Raw genomic sequence first — 8116 nt, forward strand, 5'->3', positions numbered from 1 at the left:
CAGACCTTAGAGAAGCGCGGAAGGGAATGAGTGCTTTTTGGTTTTTAACCCCATATATGCTGGGTTCAATGTAGAGGAACTGATATCAGGGCCAGCATCAGTGACAACTGGAAGTCCTTTAGCCCCCCATGACCTCTCTTACACCGTCCCTCCCAGGTCCTCTACCCCTGGAGTCACCTCCACAGTGTCCTCAGAAGCCTTGTGTTCTCCTGTAATCTCATTATCTCCTTCCTAACCCCCCCACCATCCTTCTAGTCTGCTCTGGGAGGCTTATCCCAGGAAAATAATCTGATACCAATCACTGTGCGCTCAAGGGACCCCCCTCCCTTAGCTACCTCCCTGAGGGGTCTTTGCACTTGAACTCTTGTTTCCAGTTAGGGAATAAAAGCTTTACTCAATGCTAATGAAATGGCATTCATCACAAACATTCCAGAAGTGTCTGCATAGGGGAGGTCTTCCCCAGTTGCCAGATCCAAAGCTATTGTTTACTCTACTAACAAAAATACAACCGCCTGGTCTCATTTAGAAGACAGAACTTACTGGGCTGCATTCTTGACCTAGAAGAGAATGAGCTGAGAGGAGCCCTTCTGACCTGAAGGAACTTAAGCATTTCCATGTGACTGAGGGAAAGTCAAGTTCATGCTACTCTTGTTACTGTTTGGTAACGGTGTCAGGAAGAGATGCTAGACATGTCAGGATCCTTAATCTACAGTGTATTCGTTAGTGAGCATACAGGCTAGGTTACTGTGACCCAAACGACAAAGGCTTCACCACGGTGACAGCTGACGCATTTCTCCTTCACATAAAGTCCGCACAGGCAGGCCAGGGCAGGTATGGTGCCTCCTCCACACTCAGTCTCATCTCATGGGCCAAGATCTCTGCTCCAGCTCCCACCATCCCAACTGCATTTCAGCCTGTGGGAAGGAGGGAGGGGGAAAGGAAGACATATTGTTTCAATTTAAGGCACAATCCAGAATTGGCAGAAGCTTCTTCTATTTGCTTCTTAGAAAGTACTCACATGGCCACTCCTAACTGCACAAGATGCAGGGACATACACCTGGCTGAAGTTCCCATCATGCTATAGGAGAAGGAAAACATATTGGGGACGATAGTCAGTTTTCCCCAAATAGGGAGTCAACCTCTAAGTTCCTCCATTACACCATGACTTTTGTCCCAAGGAAAATTGAGAGAAGAAAATAAACCCTATATAACATTAGACAGAGGAAAGACTCATGGAGCTTACTTTGCTATTCATTTAACATCTGCATCAGCCTCTGAGGCTTCAGGGATCATGCTGAGTGGGAGCAGGAAGCAAACCTAACCGAAGGGTGTTGCCCGCCTGCCTTTCCTTTCCTTTTACCATTTCACATCAAATGAGCCCAAATGAACAGTGGAGCCCAGCACAGTCTGTTCCTTTCAGGTTCATATTCAGCATCATAAATCACCTATACTTAGTAGAATCTATGACTCTCTCCATCATAAGAGAATGGCTCCTAAATGGACTGATGCATGAAAATACAGTTCAATACACAGCTTGAAAGAACAGTCGTTTAGTAGGAGCTGAAGAACAACAAACAGTCATGGCCAAACCCTACCCAAGAGGGAGCAGTGTGGGCTTTGACCCAGACGTTTGAGGCAGATGGTCCTGTGGCCCCAACCTTGTGTGTGGGAGAGATCAGGGACTAACTCGCCCAGGGATAACCCTCAGAGATTTGGATTTGTGGGCCTGGTATGTTTTGAAAGGTCTAGCGGAAGAGCTTTTGGCCATGAGAGATTAAAAGCTTCTGAAAGCTTTGCCAATTGAGTTTTGATAGGACCATTAGTTAAAATGGTGCATTATTGGCCAACTGTCACAAATAGATTTAATTATTTGTCCCATGAAATGAGGTCCCCGGTCACTGTGTAACTCAGCAGGAATTCCTCAAACAGGAATTATCCTTTCCAATAATAATTTACCTAAAGCCATCACTCTTCTTCAAGGAAAGGTCTCAACCCAATGTGAGAACATGCAGATCATTTCAAGATATATTTATCCTTGAAATGGTGGCATTTAAATGAAATCCAATTGCCATACTTCAAAGGGTCCCTTAGGAAGGGGAGAATGGCCTTGTGATTCATGAAATAGTTTCCCTAGATTATATTTTGGGCATATAGCACAACGAATATAGGCTTTATGAGCCACTGTGGGAGAAAATTTCCAAAAGTGTTGTTTTCCCCCTTTTGTTACCACCTTTATTTCTTTTCTTCCGTGGTGATTTCTTGAGCCTGTAGAAGAAAACCTTTCACTGGGTTAGCAGAGTTAATAGAAAGTAGCAGTCATTCTCGAGGCTCGACAGCCTATCCAGCTTGATAATGTCCTTGCTTACTATTTAAGTAAGACCCATCTGTAGACAGAATTAGATAATAGAATGCAGTTGTGGTCTTTTCCTCTTGTGATGTTGGAAGCAAGGTAGCAGGGTTAAGATAGTGAATAATATTTACCTATGCAATATAACCTAAGAAGGTTGATCATCATTTACTTGACAATGCTTCCTATGGAATTTAGCAAAAGCTTTTATTATTTTTTTTATTATTATTTTATTTATTTATTTATTTTCCCCCCCAAAGCCCCAGTAGATAGTTGTATGTCATAGCTGCACATCCTTCTAGTTGCTGTATGTGGGACGCGGCCTCAGCATGGCCGGAGAAGCGGTGCGTCGGTGCGCGCCCTGGATCCGAACCCGGGCCGCCAGCAGCGGAGCACGCGCACTTAACCGCTAAGCCATGGGGCCGGCCCAGCAAAAGCTTTTAAAACACTTGGCCCCATGGCTTAGCGGTTAAGTGTGCGTGCTCCGGGCTGGCCTGTGGCTTAGCGGTTAAGTGCGCGCTCCGCTGCTGGCAGCCCGGGGTTCGGATCCCGGGCGCGCACCGACGCACCGCTTGTCCGGCCACACTGAGGCCGCGTCCCACATACAGCAACTAGAAGGATGTGCAACTATGACATACAACTATCTACTGGGGCTTTGGGGGAAAAAAGGAGGAGGATTGGCAATATATGTTAGCTCAGAGCCAGTCTTCCTCAGCAAACAGAGGAGGATTAGCATGGATGTTAGCTCAGGGCTGATCTTCCTCACAAAAAAAAAAAACAAAAAAACTTGGTCAAGCAAGATCAAAGGGTTGCTGATCTTGTCGCCTTAAAACAAGGGTCGCTGTGAAACAATGCTTAGTTATTCATTTAACCAAAGTAAAGAAAACCTTTTATAATCTCTTTATCAAAAGCAGACTAAAAGTCTAGGAAAATTATCCTTTTAAGAAAGAGAAAACCAAATTCTAATTTGGGGACCAGCTTACTTCTGACATTAAAACTTATTCACTTAATTAAATTTATTTTAATCTTAGCCAACTTGACCATGCATAAAACTCTTTCCTCAGGGTTCCTCTTCAACAAACTTTCTATAACTTTCTCTTTACATTCAGAATTTGTCCCATGCCTTTCTTTTTTTTCCCCTCCTAGTACTTTGGGACAAATTTATCTTTCTTAACAAAACAAACAAAAATATTTCCATTGTTTATATCTTCTTTACTGAAAACATACATCTTACTTTCTTTGAATACAAAGATGTTTTCCTTATTAATTTTTAGTAACTTTAATCACATATGTTAATTAGAATTTTTAACCCATATAGACCTTAACTTTTAGTGAAAACTAAGAAGTAATTATAAACTGTCTTTTACATTAGCATTCTGTGGCTTGGCAAATTTATAAATAGTTTTTATAATTTCTAGAAACATGTTCTTCATAGCATAATTTTAATAAAATACAGGACTTTTTTTTTTTTTTTTTTTGGTGAGGAAGACCAGCCCTGAGCTAACATCCAATGCCAATCCTCCTCTTTTTGAGCTAACATCCAATGCCAATCCTCCTCTTTTTTGCTGAGGAAGACTGGCCCCGGGCTAACATCCGTGCCCATCTTCCTCTACTTTATATGGGATGCCGCCACAGCATGGCTCGACAAGCGGTGTGTCATTGCACGCCCAGGATCCGAACCGGCGAACCCCGGGCTGCAGCAGCGGAGCATGAGCACGTAACTGCTTGTGCCACCAGGCTGGCCCCTACAGGACATATTTTTAATAGACCTAAATACCTTTTAGTTTCTCTGTAATAAGAAGCCAAAAGTAGGTAAACTTATACATGTTTAGTGATAATGTTTCAGCATTTTATCTTATTTTAAAATGACCTGGATATTCAGTAAATTTTTATCATTTAATTTCACCTAGCAAAACTTCAAAGTTTCAAGTTAGCAGAGAGATTTTGGAAGTTATCTTAAATCTACATGCTGTAACACACAATTATTTTAAAAAATTCATCCAACACTTTTATTTTTTTCACATCTATTTAGTTTACTCATTCTCAATAATTATTTAGATTGCCTGCAAAACTTCATGAGACATTAGGCAAAGTTAGCCATCATTTTAAGTTGTTATTTTTGCTAACCAGTTTTGTAATAGAGATAACATCAGCTTATTTGACCAATAAATGTAGAATAAGGGCTTCATGTTTGCATCATCTCCAATGCTGATAACTCTGAAGACATGCCTATTTTAATCAAACCAACAAACTTAAATAAGCTTTTATTTACCAAAGATTATTTCATGTCACATTAACTTGAAAGACATTTGGGTTCGTTTCTATTACATTTAGAAATAATTTATGTAAGTGCTTACTTTAAGCCAATTAAATAGGGATCTTTAGAAACTATACCATCCAGAGGTAAAAATATCACACATATGTAACATATATGTAGACACACATACACAGAGACTTCACAGCTATTGTTTTAAAATTACTGCCATGAGTCAGGTACAGTAATACAAAGCTCCCTAGTTATGAATCCAAATTTTGTTTTAAGCCTCTTCTACTAATATTTGTAGAGAAGACACTCAAGATGCTAGATTTTTGGTGAGGGTGCTCTTGTGGCCATTTTTCTTGACTTTTTCCTTTTTTTTTTTTTTCTTTAGTTTTAGGAATTAGTGATGGGGTAGATAACGGTTCCCAGAGAGGCTAGGCAATGATCATTTTTGAGATAAAGGAACTAGATGGAGTCTGCACTGCCTCTAGAGCTGTGTTTTAGTTTTTCAAGGGTTTGTAAGTTGAGGACAATGGTTCTACCTGTCCAACCAGATCACCCTAATTTGCTTTCTTCCCTCTGGGTGCTTAGTTTTATTTTAACTTGGGGAAGAAGGCCTGGAAAGAAAATTCCTACCAGGCTCTGAATATCAGCTTCCAGTTTGGCCAAATTTCTGATCATAAGTTGCTAAATCCTTTCAAATACCTTGTCAGGTTTCAGCCGGGACAAACAGTAACTACCTGGCTGTATCAAACAGTTCCATTAATCTTTAATGTAGCACTTTCCCAGAAAATCTCTCAGAGTCTCATTAACTCTGGGAGTAGATTCCAGGGGTGTGTGTCAAGTCATGGCTTAATATATTTTTGTTTAGGTACCTTCTGTAACTTAATTTTTACTAGCTTTTTGCAACAAAACTTTCAATAAGGTTATTTTGGAATTTTGAAGTCTTTGCTTTCAAGTGCACTTCTTGAATGATGTTATCTAAGCGGAACATTCCTTCTAATGGCCAATGTAATTTCCCTGAGGCTGGCGGCAGTTTGGTAGGACCCTTAGCTGCAAATGGAGTGCAACCCACATTTCTGCCTATCTCTGACTGCAAGATGGGGTGCAACCACATTTTTATCTGACCATATTTTGGAATCTCAAGCTGGCAAATATTAAGCCAAACCCTCAGGACATGAAACAAGCTTGCTAAGATTTTTTTTTTTTTTTTTTGCTGTTCTTTGTAAATATTTACAGCTTCCAGAACTTTTAGTTTGAGCAATTGTGCCTGAAGTTGGTGACTTGACTCTTTAAAAAATTTCTCTGTTATCTGGCTCTTAAAAAGGAGCCCCACAGTGGCCACTGTAATTTTAAATTATCCTGGGTTATTTTGCCAGCTGTTTACAGCTATCCTTATTTTGTTAAGCATTTGCAAGTTTCAGCATGAAGCCAGCTGGAGTTCCGAGGGGAGGCTGCCCATTCAGGAACTGGTAAGCTTTTAGAAGCTCGATTTCCCATTTTCCTTTTAGTTTCATTTTACTATAAAGTCTGAACAATTTCTAGGGACAGTGTAGTGGGTCGGAAATGTGCTGCTTGTGAGTGTTACTCCCTAAAGAAAGGTCATAAACACTCTCTTACCTGCCTCAGTTTCTCCTGCTGGCAGTCTAAAACTGCTGTAGGGGCTCAGAGTGCATGGGCAACCAACGCTCATATGCACTTCCACAGATGAGCCTTTAATTAATTAACGTGAATGATATTGGAGTTCCCTATGGGCCCGCTACAAGTCTCAAGGCTCAACCTCAGACACTCTCACTAGGTTCTCAGTAGCCTGAGAATGCCTTTTGGCTGGGAGGAGCTGATGTCCCTTCTCTTCAGAGCTGAACAAGTTCAGACTCTCATTCCTCTATCAAGCAGTTAGTTCAGACTTTATAAACACAATTCTTTCCAATTTAAATCCAAATTAAAGGTCAACCTGCTGCATTTACTCTAAAGTTCCCCCTAGGCTCCCCTGGCCTAGGAAATTCCCCCTAGCTTTCTCTTTCCTAGGAACTCCCCCTCTAGGTTTCTCTTACTAGAGTGTGTACTGGTACCCCCTTAAGGCATCTAGTGTTAAGGTTTGAAACAGCTCATATAAACTCTGGACCATCAACTTAAAATAAGGAGGTCCAGGTTTCAGGAGAACTCACCAGCGTCACCTGAAGAATGCAGTGATCTGGGGGGGGGGGGGAGCTCAATAGACCCCTATTGGTACTGAATGCCAGTTCAGTGTAGATTCCAGGTAGTCTCCAGTGGGTCTCTCTGAAATCCTGCCAACTACGCCAAGAAATGTCTATGCAAATAATCCATAATCAATCTATAAATCAAAATTGGGGTGAGTTTATTATGAGCCAGATCTGAGGACTAGCCCAGGGCCTTCCTTCTGCAAGGAAGGAAGAGCACCAAAGAAGTGGGGTGTACAGAGCGGTTATATACCATCTTGGAACAAAGAGCATACATCACATACGATAGGAATGTCCCATTTACAATTGTCATGAGATGCTTAGCTGGCACAGCAGATCCGTGGTCAGCAGGTCAGTGGCCACAAGGTGAGCACAGCAGGTTGGGAATTAATCCTTAGTTCCCAGGAAGAGATGCTTGTCCTTAAAGAAATGCCAATATGGGGGAAGTTACATCCCTATCTTTAAGGGTAGCATTCTTGTCTTTGGGACATAGTACATATTTAAAGCAGATATACAATGCATGCTCAACTGGCCACATCAGGCCCTTTTGGAAAAACAAGGTCAGGCCAAATTAGTTTTAAACCAAACGGCTTCCTCATATACTCCAATATATCCTATTGCTTTTCAATTATTTATCAAAGTCCTAACTCCCAGTGCCTCAGGATGTGACCTGATTTGGAAATAGGATCTTTGCAGATGTAATCAGTTGTGATGAGGCCTTACTGGAGTAGGGTGGGCCCTCATCCAATATGACTGATGTCCCTATGAAAGGGAGACATTTGGACACAGACATGCACACAGGAAGAAGGCCATGTGAAGATGAAGGCAGAGATCGGGTGATGTGTTTGCAAGACAAGGAACAACAAAGATCGCCAGCAACCACCAGAAGCCGAGGGAGAGGCCAGGAACAAATTCTCCCTCACAGCTCTTAGAAGGAACCAACCCTGCTGACACCTTGATCTTAGACTTGCAGCCTCCAGAACTGGGCGAGACTAGATTTCTGTTGTTTAAGCCACCCAGTCTGTAATACTTTGTTATGGCAGCCTGAGCAAACTAACGCATAGCTTGTAATGCTGCCCTAGCTCATCTGCAGCATTCTAGCATGAGAGCCCACAGTGACAGAGCAGGGCACCTGCTCAAGGTAACAAGGTATATTTGCGTCACATCTGTCTCAGCTCTGCTGGCCTTGGGCACATGCATCTGCCTCCTCTCAAAGGCAACACCCTCCACATGCACCCAATGAAGCACCTGCATTGTCACACACAGCCTGAGCCAGCCCTGATGGCCTTCAATAACATCAGATGACTT

Source organism: Ceratotherium simum, chromosome 14 (genome assembly GCF_057802395.1).
Source record: "Ceratotherium simum simum isolate JZ-2026a chromosome 14, ASM5780239v1, whole genome shotgun sequence".
Taxonomy (NCBI): Eukaryota; Metazoa; Chordata; class Mammalia; order Perissodactyla; family Rhinocerotidae; genus Ceratotherium; species Ceratotherium simum.